Source organism: Cardiocondyla obscurior, linkage group LG05 (genome assembly GCF_019399895.1).
Source record: "Cardiocondyla obscurior isolate alpha-2009 linkage group LG05, Cobs3.1, whole genome shotgun sequence".
Taxonomy (NCBI): domain Eukaryota; kingdom Metazoa; phylum Arthropoda; class Insecta; order Hymenoptera; family Formicidae; genus Cardiocondyla; species Cardiocondyla obscurior.
The window spans coordinates 5,146,208-5,159,723 of NC_091868.1; the positions used below are offsets into that span (position 1 = coordinate 5,146,208).

At 47.2% G+C, this 13,516-nt stretch overlaps 1 protein-coding gene across 1 annotated transcript in view; it reads right to left on the reverse strand.

The window, feature by feature from the left end:
* Window positions 1–13,516, reverse strand: part of LOC139102764 (L-lactate dehydrogenase) — a 58,001-nt gene that overhangs the window by 18,482 nt on the left and 26,003 nt on the right. The gene's annotated exons all lie outside the window — the stretch shown is intronic.

Genomic DNA, 13,516 nt, shown 5'->3' on the forward strand with positions numbered 1-13,516 from the left:
CGACCTTAAACGTGGCCATTCATCAGGTCCGATCGATATTGCGAATGCACCTTAACGACGGAGAGATACCATCGACCGTCCCGCTACAGAGTTATTGAATCGCGTCAAATAATATACGAGCCAATAATGTATGAATAGTCCTGCAATTATGGCCCGCTGATCGTATCTAAGGGCGAGTTGTAATTTAGTAATCGTTCATTCTCACCGCGCTCGATAGAGAATCAACGAATATCGGTGGATGGTTGCTCGGCCGCGGTAATACGCGACTCTTTTTACGCGATGCTCGAAGTTTAGGGGGCACAACTGCTATTATTCGTACAATTGCAAATCGATAAAGCGATTCCTCCCCACTCTCCGCGATTACTCGCTACCTCATCTGATTATCTTGCGGCAGTTATCTTCGGTAGATTGCCGCGGGTTCGTAATAGGATAATATGTTTCCTATCTTTTTAATGACCCCGTGACACTTGTAACCATTCATAATGCCAGTTAAAATCGGTATCCACCAATTAAACGATTTCCTAATAACATCCGCGCCGGATCGGGAAGACGCGGTGAGATCGGAGGTGAGGAAGTAATTTCGAATCTGACATTTATAGTTAAGCGCCGCGAATGGGAACGAAGCGCCCTGCTTCCAGATAATTAATTCTCCGGCTTAATTAATCATGCGAATTTTATCGAACGCCTTAGCGGAGAATCGCGATACGAATCGGTACAGCACCGCCGCGGTGATTTTTTTTTTTCCACGGCAAAAATCCGCCGGTTGACGGCGGCATACCCCGTATCTCAGCCCGTTATGCAATCTCGCGATGCCCGAGCATACGGAAGCGAAAAAAGTTTTTCGTGCGGAGACACGAATCAATTGGGCGATAAAGGCGTGATTCGGCGATAACGATGTCTCGTGAAGCAAAATTTAGTCGAGTGGACGGTGCAAACGAGCCTCCGTTTACCGCGGAGATAATCCTTGAAGGTTGGTCGTAAGCAACCGATCTTCTGGTACCCAGACCCAGTCAACCGATCCAGACACCGGCTTGCGCATGCCTTCGCTGCACAATGGTAGTATTGCAGCTGATACAAGTATGTTCGCCGTGCAACCGGAATTTTAATTGGCTATTTGTTTGTCCGCTACACTTCGCGGAGCTGCTATTGTCCGCTCTGCCGCAGGAGAAACCATCACTTCTCTCTTCTCTCTTTCCCTGCCTCGTACCTTCTTTCACACCCTTTCCATTACTTGCGGTCGCTTCATCGCTCAAGTATTAATCTACTTTTAAGAAAGGAAGCGCTCCGCGCACATGCACACCTATACACCGCGAAGTCGACCTTTTAACGTGCTCAAATTGTTCGATTCTGAATCCCTGAAATTGGGAAATTTTTTTTTTCCCTTCGGAGCATTAAAGTAACGTAAAATAAAAATTGAAATTAATCAAACTTTCCAGATTTTACATATAGATTTGATAATTAAAGAGACAAAATAACTCGAAAAAGAAAAACTCGCTAAAGAAAGACATTTATTGCGTAAAGGATAATGCCGTCGAAATTCTCAAAAATAAAACCAATGCAAAATCAGCAGCCCGAGAAACATTTTATTGATCCTTTCCGTGCATCTGTTGCATTGATTAATCGCAATGTTATTTACAAGAGCCGCGAGATTCATTTTCGCCACGGTAATTATTGGGCTATTTGAATGAGGCGCGGAGGGGGAGAGGGAAAGGAGAAAGTTTTTCTTTTTTGCGGTTGTGCGTGCGTTCCGGCGTAATCTCGCCAATGATCACGTATGATATTAAAAAATTCGCCAGCTCTCGACTTTCAATCGAACGCCGGAGATCTCGGAGCACGGTCGTAGGAGGTCGGGGCTTGCGTTACGTACTCGGCCACGTACGTACATACGACCCCCGTGGCTCGTTGAAATATCGCGCGGACGCCGGTTCATTTCGATATTCTTGGCCCTGGGGCCTCGATGAGGAGAACTCCTCTCGGGATCGGGGCGGCGGTGGAGGGCCGGCAAGAGACCTCTCGTTTTATTACATCGCATTGGGAAGGGGCGAGGCTGATGCGCAATTGTTTATGCTCGTGTCCCGCCCTATCGGACGCATCGGACACATTTGAACATACCTACCACGTACACGCCGGGTGTGCTCGCGCAATGGTGGTGGTGAACGCAGCGGACGTGGTGCGCGCGAGCTGTGTACCCGTACCCTCTCGCTCGCAACTCTGCCGCAACTCCTCTCCGCGCCCCTCCTCTTTGTTTCTTCGTTCGGGCTAAGATTATTAATGGCCAGACCGAGGTCCGATACCCCGAAGTGTCAGCTTCATGACAATGACGAAGCTCGCACCTCGAGTCTACCTTCCCTGCTTTCCTCCTTCCACTTCTCTCTCTGTCTGGAGGATGAATACTGTGCGTTATCGCGTGTGACTTCGATTGACGTCGTGGGTTATTGCAACGGAAATACGACTACGACACGACTTGCAACGCGAGATCACGATCAGTTTTTCACGCGGTAGTTCTCGTATACTTCTAATTTATTATGCGTTTCAAAATTAAAGTTTAGACAAACACGAGATAGAAAGAAAGAGAAAGGGAGAAAGAGAGAATGCAAAAAACGACTGGTGCGACGATCAGGTGGCAGATGTTTTTAAATGATATCTATATGAGCGGGAGAGTATTTTGAATGACATCAATAGTAGCAGGTGTTGGCTATCAGATCGTCGGACAGCCTGATTTAAAGCGGATATATAGATCATGAGAGCACAAAACTGCTTTATTTTCTCTTCAAACAAGCGAACTTAATCTTGCATCGAGGAACATTTCTAGGACCTCCCAGAATACACGAGTCAGGTGGAAGGAAATATACCGCATCGAAATCGCGAAATTAAGTCTTAACGCATCGTAATTTCGCTTAATTAAACGCGAAATAACTCCGAGTGTAAAAATTACTCGGAGACACGAGGATAATTAATTCTACTTTGTAAGAAAAAAACCGCAGACGTCAAACCTGCGGCCTCCGTTCGGCAATAATTAATACCGAAGGGTGGTACGTACACGAACAAAAAAGAAGGTGAGAGAAGATAAAAAAAAAAAAAAAAAAAACGGTTAAAAACGATGGTGAGACCAGGCGACAAAATAGCGCGGATGGGACCGAGGGAGATTCACTCGAAGAAGAGATAAAATCACACGAGTAAGGAACGCGCCGCGCTATCTGAGCGTTCGCGCTTTTGCGCAACGCGACTCCGTAACCTGTCTCTTCTTCTCCGAGTGTAATATCATTCGCGTTCTCAACCGATCTCCGCCGCGGGCGGGGTCCATTTCATCGGATCGTTTTCCGTCTCCGTCGAGATCACTGAACCCGTTCGAAAGAGAAAGAGAAAGAGAGAGAGAAAGAGAAAATTAATACTCGCCGAGTGTGCGCGCGGCCATAAAGCTTCCCCGCGACGCGGTAATTATGTGGGACCGCGTGCATTATGCACCCTCGTCCGCGCCAACGTTCATGGTGGCGAAGCCGCCGTCTGTTTTACGAGCTTCTGCTTGTAATAACAAAGCACCGCTGTATGATGACACGTTAAAAACCGCGTCCGCACCCTCGTAAGTCAAGGCCGCACCGGCTCCGGCGAACAAACGCTTCTCTTCGCGCGCGGTAGCGTGGGTTTGACCTACTTCGATCTCGTACCGTGTCTTTTTTCGTTTCGACGTTTCCGGGATGTCCCAACGCGTCGTCCGGCTGATGCGGAAAAGAAGAACGCGTCGCGTCGACAACCGTGACAGCATTCTCGCATACATAATATATCGATACAACGTACGGTTTAATTAAACGTTTAATCGGTATAATAGCGCGATTTTATGCGCGATGCAGTTTTATAGGTAGGGACGATTAAATTAAAGAGATATATATTATACAGATAATAAATCTCCATATCTGACTGATCAAGAGACATTTAATAATGGCCCGCAAAAGATTATCTGTAATGATGCATTAGATAGGAAATTTGAAATTAGGCTTGCCCGTCGTAGAAACGGGTGTTAATATTCTACAGTGATCTATCGCCTCGCGCTGGCGTGTCCGAGGAGTTTAAATCGTGATTAGGATATGAATGTGGTGAGGGTTGTAACGGTGTGTGACTTCCTGGCCACTGTTACCAGCCACGTTGAATCACTGTGGAAATGTTTCTTTGTGGACATAGACGAATCGCTTCGGCTCTCCGGTAACGAGGCAACGGCACGCCAGCCGTTTTGTTACGTTCGTATGTTAATGACTAAGTATGAATCTCGTTACGGAGTGCGTCTATGCTGATATAAACCATAATGCATCAGAGAACCGATACTTCACGGAGCGCCCGAGGATACTTCATGAAGACGTTAACGCGGTTGGAATTTGGCGTGCCCTACACCGAAGGGAAGATACGGCGATTTTCTGCGGCTACAGCGGCTAGCGTACGTAATCCTAGGCGGCAGAGGCGGGGGATGAGAGAACGGGGAGAAATCAGTCTTCGGCAATCCGGCCGGCGCGGTACATACATGCGGTAAATGTGAAACTCGGCGCACACGACGCTAAAGTCACGTTCGCTAGCTGCCCGTCGTCATATCTGCCTTTCAGCGTACATACGTGAATAAACTTCGATGCACCGTTTCGAGTAGTTTCAAGTCGGAAAATTTAAAACAGCTGCTTTAACTGCACGTGACTTTACAAGTACTTTAGCGCAAATAAAAAAACGTGACTTTACAAGAAATATTATTTCGAAGATAGCGTTGATATCTTATTACGAACGGAACTGTTTATACGTCGTGGAAAAATTAAAAAAAAAAAAAAGTAGAATATCTCGCTCGACGTCGCCTCGTCCGCATGAAGACAATTAACATGTACGCACAACTCAGCGAATACTTTTTTTCCCCGTGGATAAGAACCGCGACGTTTTATTCTGCAATTTGCTTGCGTCGCACTCAACTATTCCCTAAGCCACTTTGCATTTATATGAGCACACCTTGTCCTCCCTCGACGTGCAGATGCGTACGTCGAGAACGCGCGTGTGAAGGACTGCGTGCATATTTGCCTTAGCGAGAGGAAGAGAGCGGAGATAGGGCCAACGGAAAAGGATACAGCGGAAGCAGCGGAACGCGCCTGATGAGTCGGGACTGCCGGGTGCGACGATACGGTCGACGACGAGCTGGGTGCAACATGGTCGTAGAAAGCCCTAAAGTCCGCGCGGCGCGTTCGCAGAGCGAAGAGAGACGGCGAGAAAAGGTGAACGGAAGAGTCGGGAGAGACGTGGTGGAAGAGGATGGCGGCGCGCCAACAAGAAAGCGAGAGAACCCGGAGTAGATGAATTATGTTAAACGTCTGTTTAAATACATGTACGCCTAGGGATACACACAGTGCGCGCGAGTCAAGGAGGTACCGCGCGCCATTCGTCTTCTCGATTTATATTAAATCGCCTCTCGAATGACCCGACAACGGCTACGGCCGGACCGCGCCAGTTCGGTATTCACTCTTTGTCTTCGGTTTCAGCGAGCGCAACTAATATTTAAGGCACGGATATTTAAGGTCCAATTTAAGCACGTATCTGGCCACGGGATCTCCTTCGAGGTTATTTTCGATAACTCGTGATAGTGTCGTACGAAACGCGCGTTTAGTTTCTATACGCCGCATGTCGTGTTAATTTGGAATTTTTACATTTACGAATTTAATAAAGAGAAAAGACGCTATTACATGTATATTTCTATAAATCCGCAAAGAGATATCATTTGTAAAAATTAATTTAAAAAATATAAAAAACTACTCTGCAGTAAGTGTTATTAAATGCATAATGATAGTCGGTAGAAAATAACGTTTAAAAAAAAATTTAATTTATTTCGCGTCTAATGCATGTTCTGAAATATTCCGACAGGAATGTTTTTGCCTGTGTGGGTGTCTACGAGCGTTTTAAAGGTTACATTCTTAATGGACGGTTTGGCCTTCAAGAAAATTGTAGAATGGTTGTACGTGGCCTTGAGCTCTCATCGTGAACTGTGAACCACTCTGCCAACTCTGCTGAATGCTCTGGCGTAGCCTTCGTTTTGTAGTTTAAGGTCGAGGATAGCCGTGCGCGGTGTATTACGTTTCGAAATAAAAATATATATATCGTTATCACTGCAAAGACGGCGCGAATATCGAGAAAGATCGGATCTCGATTAAATGTACCCGATCGTGAATCAATTTCAAATTAGACACGTTTGTGTTTACTCTTCAATTGGACGGCCGTCTATCATTTATCGTTGAACCGTAACTCCGGGATCGATACGGTATTCTCCAAGCATTCCAGCGTACCGAGAGAGCCGTATATTCCTAGATGCACCTCTCCAAACCCGCGTTATATCGAATTATTCGCTCAGAACTAGCTCGCTCCAGCAGCGACTACGGCTGTATAATCGTACCCGGCCGATCGTAACTGATTTACTTTACGACTAGTGGTGAATAGCGGCGGTATATAAGGTTCACTCTCATAAGCGATTACCGCCGGCGCGGCGATATACGCTCCGGTGTAAAACGCGCATTCGCACTCTCTTCGGGCAACCCTTGCGGAAGAGGAAACCTGAAACGCGATCGCCGCGGAACGAACTCGCCTATATCCGTTGAATTTGTGTGCAGGTGCAGAGCCGTGATAATACGTATTAAAACCGGCTCTTCCGCGCGGGGAAATCGTTGCCGAGCACGGAAATCCTTAATCTAGTTTCATTATAGAGACATTGCACCCGATGTGCTTTAAACGTCCGGAGAATTCGCGCTTAAGTTGGAGCGCTTTAAGTCCGTTCGCGTGCAGGCACGAAACGCGAGAAGGTCACCGAATCGGCTTCGCTTCCTGAAACACGCGCGATAAATCAAGATTAAAATCGCGAGGCCGTTTTATATTTCGCGGTCGAACCCGAGGCGATACGCTGAACGCGATATCGGACCGCCATTATCCGTTCTATTAAGCGGGGTATCTCTCTTCTGGATTTATCTAGATATATGTACGGGAGATACTAATCAACGGCACTCAGCGATGCCGATTCACGCAGTCCGTCTCCGACAAATCAAACGCGGGCGCGGCGAGAAGAGCGGAGCCCTCGCCGACCCGAAGTGGTAGAAGATATATGTATAATAAATAGACTTGAATGCCCGCGTGGTAAGGTTCGCCGCGTATGTAACGGGGTGGCCTATTATCTTCCAGATATCGTTGCTCAGGCAAATAGACGATAAATATTAATTGGAATCGGCGAGATAAAACAAATGAATCTCTTTGCCACCGGGACGAGCACCGGTCACGCGCCTCGAAGGTAGAACGAAGAGCACGAGGAGCGCGAACACGTCGAGAATCGTGGCCCGAGTCGCCGCGACGAGAACGTGGAAGAAAGACGGCGCAAGGAAATATAGCGTGCGCGGATTCAATGAAGGGAAGAGAAAGAAAGAAGAAAAAGAGAGAGATAAAGAGAGAAGGAAGAGAGCGGAAGAGAAAAGGAAGAAGCGAGGGGAGACAGAAAAGTGGTCAGGCAGAACGGCGCGGCGACGGCCCCGGCTGGTGATTTATATAGAATCATATCTCCATCTGAATGTCTTCATTTTTAACGCACGGCCGCGCAATGGTCTCTCTCCGCTCTCGGCGGCTTCGTTTCGGCTCCTCATCTTTCGCGCCCCCTCGCCAGCCTTTCACGTGCTTCCGTCTCACTCGGTTTCGCCCTCTCTTGAAAATCATTTCATCCGCTCGCTCTTAAGTACAAACGAAAGCTCGTGATTGTACCACGGAGATTGACGCATTTCTCCGACGCTTCTCTGGTGGTCCGTGCGATTTAATTTCTTCATACAAGCCGCCCTTTTACCTACCCTTTGACCCAAGATACGCGTTCGATTTCCAGGTCACGTTATGAGTAAGCGCGATCACGTTCGAGACGCTATATGGACGCGGGAAACGCCTGCGAGGGCTGGACCGTAGCCACGATGATCAGGTAATTTTATATGAAACGCCGCACCGGTATCGACGACCGGTCGATACGCCTGCACCGGTCGATTTCGTTCCATTCGCGCGTGCATAATCACGAAGCCCCGTTTTCGGACACCGCCAGGTTCGGTATGTTGTAAAGGGAAGTCGAGCACTTCCCGATTGTCGCGGTTGACCGAATTTCAAAGTTAAAAAGAAGTGACGTACATTAGACAACAATTACCGATCAAAATATCCAACAGATTATTCCATTAAATTTTTTCATGATTTTTTTTTTTTTTTTAGACGCTCTCCACAAATTACAAAGAAAAGAAAAAAAAATTATCTGTACAAAAAAGATAAAGAAGGGCGTACTTAGGAAACGATTTGTACGCGCCTTGTAAGCGTTGATCATTACGAATGGTAATCGTTACGAGAATTCATGATCGGCTCGATAGCCGATGAATAATCCGACACCGCCAATGCGCCGCGTTACCGCTACCAACCGCCATCCTCTCGACGCGTTGTCGAAGAAGGAAGAGAAAAGTAGCCGAGGCGAAACAATTCATTAGACGATCGCGAGGTGGTCCGTCTGCGGGCCCTCGAATGCGACGATGACGAAGATGACGGAGTGGCCGACGCCTCAAGGTGACACGGGCTACCAGGGAGAAAGGGTTCACGACACCCGCGTGCCTTTTCATACCTGTATTATATCTTCGAGGATGCTTGTAACGGGCCCTGAACGCTGGCACGTCACGCCGCGCTCCGTGACGACTTCTTTCGAACGATGACCGGCGATTCACTGAGTGCCCATACGCTGACGATCACTACCTCGCATACCCGTTTCCGACACTCCCTCACAATCGTTACGGAACGATACGCTTCTCGATGGTACTTCTCTGGACCGACAAGGAGCTGCAACCCGAGACTGCCGACGATTGAACGGAGCAACGGTGCATCGACACGTTATAGAAATGTCGAGAAGAAAAATACTGAAGGGTTTCGACGTGACGTTCGATTTATATGCAATTTACGGAATAATATTAGAAATTAAATTAGTATTATATTTGCTAAGTCATAATGCTGATAACGCGATTGGAATTAATCAAGAAACAACCGATGACGGTCATCTAAAATGTATTAAATTAAAGAAAGTAGCGATAAGAAAGTGCCCAGTTATATTTTCCTACGGTTTAATTGGTCATCGAGTTCTTTTGAGGTTTCTAATTTTTTATTTTTACGTCGCGTGCGTCGAATGAACGATAAATTTGTCGGTCACCGAGGACTGAGGGGGAACGGCACCCACCACTACTCCCTCCCTCGTTTTCGGCGGCCGAAAGAGGGGGAAGTCACGTACGCCAGCCGCTATCGCCGCTCGTCGCAGAAAATGCCATATCTACCTTTCATGTACAAATTGCGGCGTTCAATAATCGATTCGCGTTTTTCAGAGGGACAAGAACAGGTGCAATTAAACTTTGCACCCGAGAAAGGCGAAGGGAATTCGCTCTCGAGCCGCATGCGAACGATGGACTCTTTCCCCGTTCCTCTCGTTACCACCGTCGTCTTTCTCTAGCCCTTAACTTGCTCGCATCGTCGCGGTATCACGCGGCCGGTAATAATGCGTCTTGGAACGAACGGCGGTAAGGTGCAAAACTCGGGGCCGTTGACTGGACGAGCTGCAGTTTTGCTTTACGACGCGGCTGAGTGACATTTAATACTGAACGGCGCCCTTTAGCGCCCTTTACCGCCCATGAGCGCCTCGCTCCGGGTCGTACAACGGACCGTCGGGTAATTCTCCGTAAATTTCGCCGTAAGTCTTCGGGGCGCATGCATTTCGACATTTCGTCGTTGCGCTCGTCGCAATTGTCTTGTAATCGCGTGCTGGCAGAGTTCCAGGGAAAAAACGTGAAATATATTATCGCGATTCGTTCGTTCTGGTCGTCATCGATGTCGAAAAGTCGAATCAGATTATCACGTCGCGCGCAAATAAATCCTTGTTTGTTTAATGGTTCTCTCGAGCATACGGTTGCCGTGACGCAACAGGCGCAAATTGAAATTCCGCACGGGATTGAGCTAAATTACGTTACGTCTAACAGATCACGTCGGGAAAGGTCTTACGTTTGCGATAGAATAATTTCGCCCGTGACATGAAATGTCTATGGTACTGCGCGTATGATCATCGGGCGCGATTTCTCGCGCCTCAAGGCTCACCATCACCAGATGAATCGAATTTTTGCGCAAAAGATTGCGCCGCGAATATCGGCACGATATCTAAGCGCGCAATAAAGCAGCCCCGCAGCGCGATTAACGTGTGAGGGAATCGAACGCGGAGAAACAATAAAGGATTTTGCGAGGAAAACGAAAAAGCGCACACCTTCGGTGCGCCCGTCCATCGGAGGAGATACATCGCGCCCGTTCGAACGGACGTTTACGGCGCTATGAACGCAGTGAACATCGGGGTGTGGTAAACACCGGCTGACCGACTGCAAACTGCCATATTCTCGTGGAATACCGAAGAGTTCCGGTCGCGTTTTACTGTGCCTCTCGCAAAGCCGTAATAAATATGGGAAACAGTTAACCGCCGCGGCACGAAAAATATTTCCCACATCAGACGTTTTCTCGTAAAGATCTTTTAGCGCGGTCGATGGACGGTGTGTTACTAAGAAAAGCTCAAGAGTTATTTATTTGGCGATTAAGAGCGCAAAAACACGTGTGCACGCGCGCGCTCTCGAAAAAATACGTGAAAACTCTGTATAAAGATTATTTTTAAGCACACGATTATTCCATAAACGTATACGGAAGCGCTTTCCGGCGTTAATCCCTTTCGTAATTTGAGATTAACAGAAAGTTAATTGCGCGCCGCAAAAAGGAGCTGTCTCGGATGAATTCCAAGGAGTCGCTCGCGGCCGTCGGATCGCGGAATTATTAAAAGCGATTTACGTAGGATCGGCGGAGACGTCTTGCCCGTTACGAGTTAAACGTCCGTCTCGCACACGGGAGGTTGTCAGGAGGAGAGCCGGCCCCGACTACAACGCGCTGCCACATCGGACCCATCCACTTCCGGACAATTTATACCTAGTCAACTCGATTTCACGGTGCACGCCGCGCGCAACCGGCGCAGCTTTTTCCATTCTCGCGGTCTAAGTGCGCGGCCAATACGCAAGAAATCGCGCCGCGCGAGGTGCGCAAGGCGAATGCGTCATGGGGTCTTCTCAGCCAATGAATATATTGACCTACGCAAGGCTCGATCTCCCTCCGACGGTCCCTGGCTTTCTTTCGTCGTTTAAGTGGCCTCTCATGACGCGCTCACTCGCATTTTCGCGCTCGCCCGAAGCGAATGCCATTCCCGTTCTTCTTCCTCGCTCCGCTTTGAAAACGTAATTGGCAAACGCGGTGCCCTCCTTCTCGCGCGCTAACGTTTCCGCGCCCCAGCCTTAGGAATATGAGCGATGCGCGCGCGATCCGGGCAATCGCCGATCATCCATGAACGATCGTCCGAAAAACTTTTACTTTTCGAGTTTAGGCTTCCTCCTCGGCTCCTCGTGACACTGCACTATGAGCGTTTTATCGATCCTGCGATCGCATGCCGTAAAGTAATCATAATCGGCTTTAATCACGATGACGTCCGTGGCGCTTTCCGCGATACCGCACGCTGAATTATCGGACGTTTATGAATGTACCCGTTATTCGATTTCATGCTAGCGACGGGAGGTAATCGCGAATACGATGCTGAAATTTGTTGCCCCGCGTCGCTATCGGCCGTCCCATAACGTCTCCCTCGTGGATAACGTTTAAGTACGTTTTCCGATGCAGAGACAAATATATTTGCGTCCGCGGCTTGTACGCGTGTCGTAGATATCCGCGTTACAAGAAAAGAGAATCGCGGCATAATGGAATCGAAATGCGTGTAAACAGATTTCTTATCTCGACGTATAGGCATAGTTTAATATTAACATGACAATATAAACGTATAGACGTAATTGCGCGCACAAATCTACGTTGAGACGTACGTCCGCGATATCGCCTAACTCAAACTGTCTAACGCAGGGATTTTATAAAACTATAAGGGAAGAGAAGAGAAGAATCTCACGTGTTATTTAACACGCTTCTTCGCTTTTTCGATACTATCTGTTCCCGCGTTAAGACTTTCTTACGCTCGGCGCTCATTAAGCGCGAATCATTTCCCGGCAACTGGGCAAATTCGCGTTTCAAGTGACAACGGAATCGTTTCCACGAAGACGGGATTAAACCGCGAGTGTAACCGCAGTCCGTGCGGGGCCATCAAGCCAATATCGCTCTCGCAGCGATAGGCTAAAGTTACGCAGACAGTCGCAATGAGCTACTTAAATCGCGATTCTACATCTCTCTTCGTGCCTTTCGCTCGGCCATCCCGCACTTTCGGTCCCGCATCGCTGTTTTTCGCGGCGTACAAGTCTCATCTCGCGGATAACTCGTAAAGCATACTTGTTTATTTTATTGAGGCCCTTTTGCCGAGCCGCCTTCTGGCACAGGTCGCCGCCTAAGCTCCGTTCGCATTCGCTGAGTAACGACATTTTCGAAATATGTACGTCTTGGTCGTTTTTCTAGGGTCGACGGAGTGCCATCGGGCCCCGAGGCACGCCGGTAGACTCTTCGAGAGCGCAACGACGACAACGGATCGTGAGGAACCCGGTATAGGAGTAGAGCGCGCACCTGCGGCTTGACAAGGGAATCCGTGGAATTCCTTGATCGAGCAGCCGATGTGTATACATTGAAACGATGGATGCAAAGCGAGACTCTTTTATGCGGCGTAATGACACCGCCGTTCGTTCGATTAACAGCGGCTGATATCCCGAGATGAATATTTCAACATACGTTTAAATCCGCGAGTTATTAGTCAAGATCACAAAACATAATTACATTCCCTTTAAATTTTTGCATAAAATTAACAAAGTCTAAATCATTGTCGTAATATATATTAAATATAATAATTTTTTATAGAGATAAAATAATTTTTATGTTGGTATTTAGAAAAAAAAAATTGCTTTTTAATTTGTAAATTTTTTTTTATACGCTAGCGATTGCGATCAAGCATCGATAAAGTAACTGATAAAAAGATAAACGTTCCTAAGAATTGAAAAAAAAAAAATAGAATAAATTAGAAGCTTATGTTACTTGTTTATTAATTTTCTACGCTGTAAGGAGGGATCCATAAGTCTAAATAAATGATGTTAGCGTTTTCATTTAATATAGATGATCGGATGTCGCTGTCCGAAGGGTCGACCACCTTACAGAACAAGCAGCCGTTCTGTACTGCTAGGGAAATAGTGTCCACTGAACGAACAAGCTGAATCTTTAAGATAAGATAAAATACGGACCCGGATAATCTAACACGGACCTTCTCGGATTCCGATGGTTTAATTTCAATCGTGCGCTGTAATGGGGCTAGTTTATGGCTTAAGTAACACTCGAAATTCTACTACACGAAACAGTATCCTATAACCGTGCGCTTAAACAGATTGGTTAATCATTGAATAAAATAAAAGGCATAAACTTAATTTAAAAATAAATTTGTGGGTATTTTCACAGTCGGAATCTACAGTAAAAATTCACT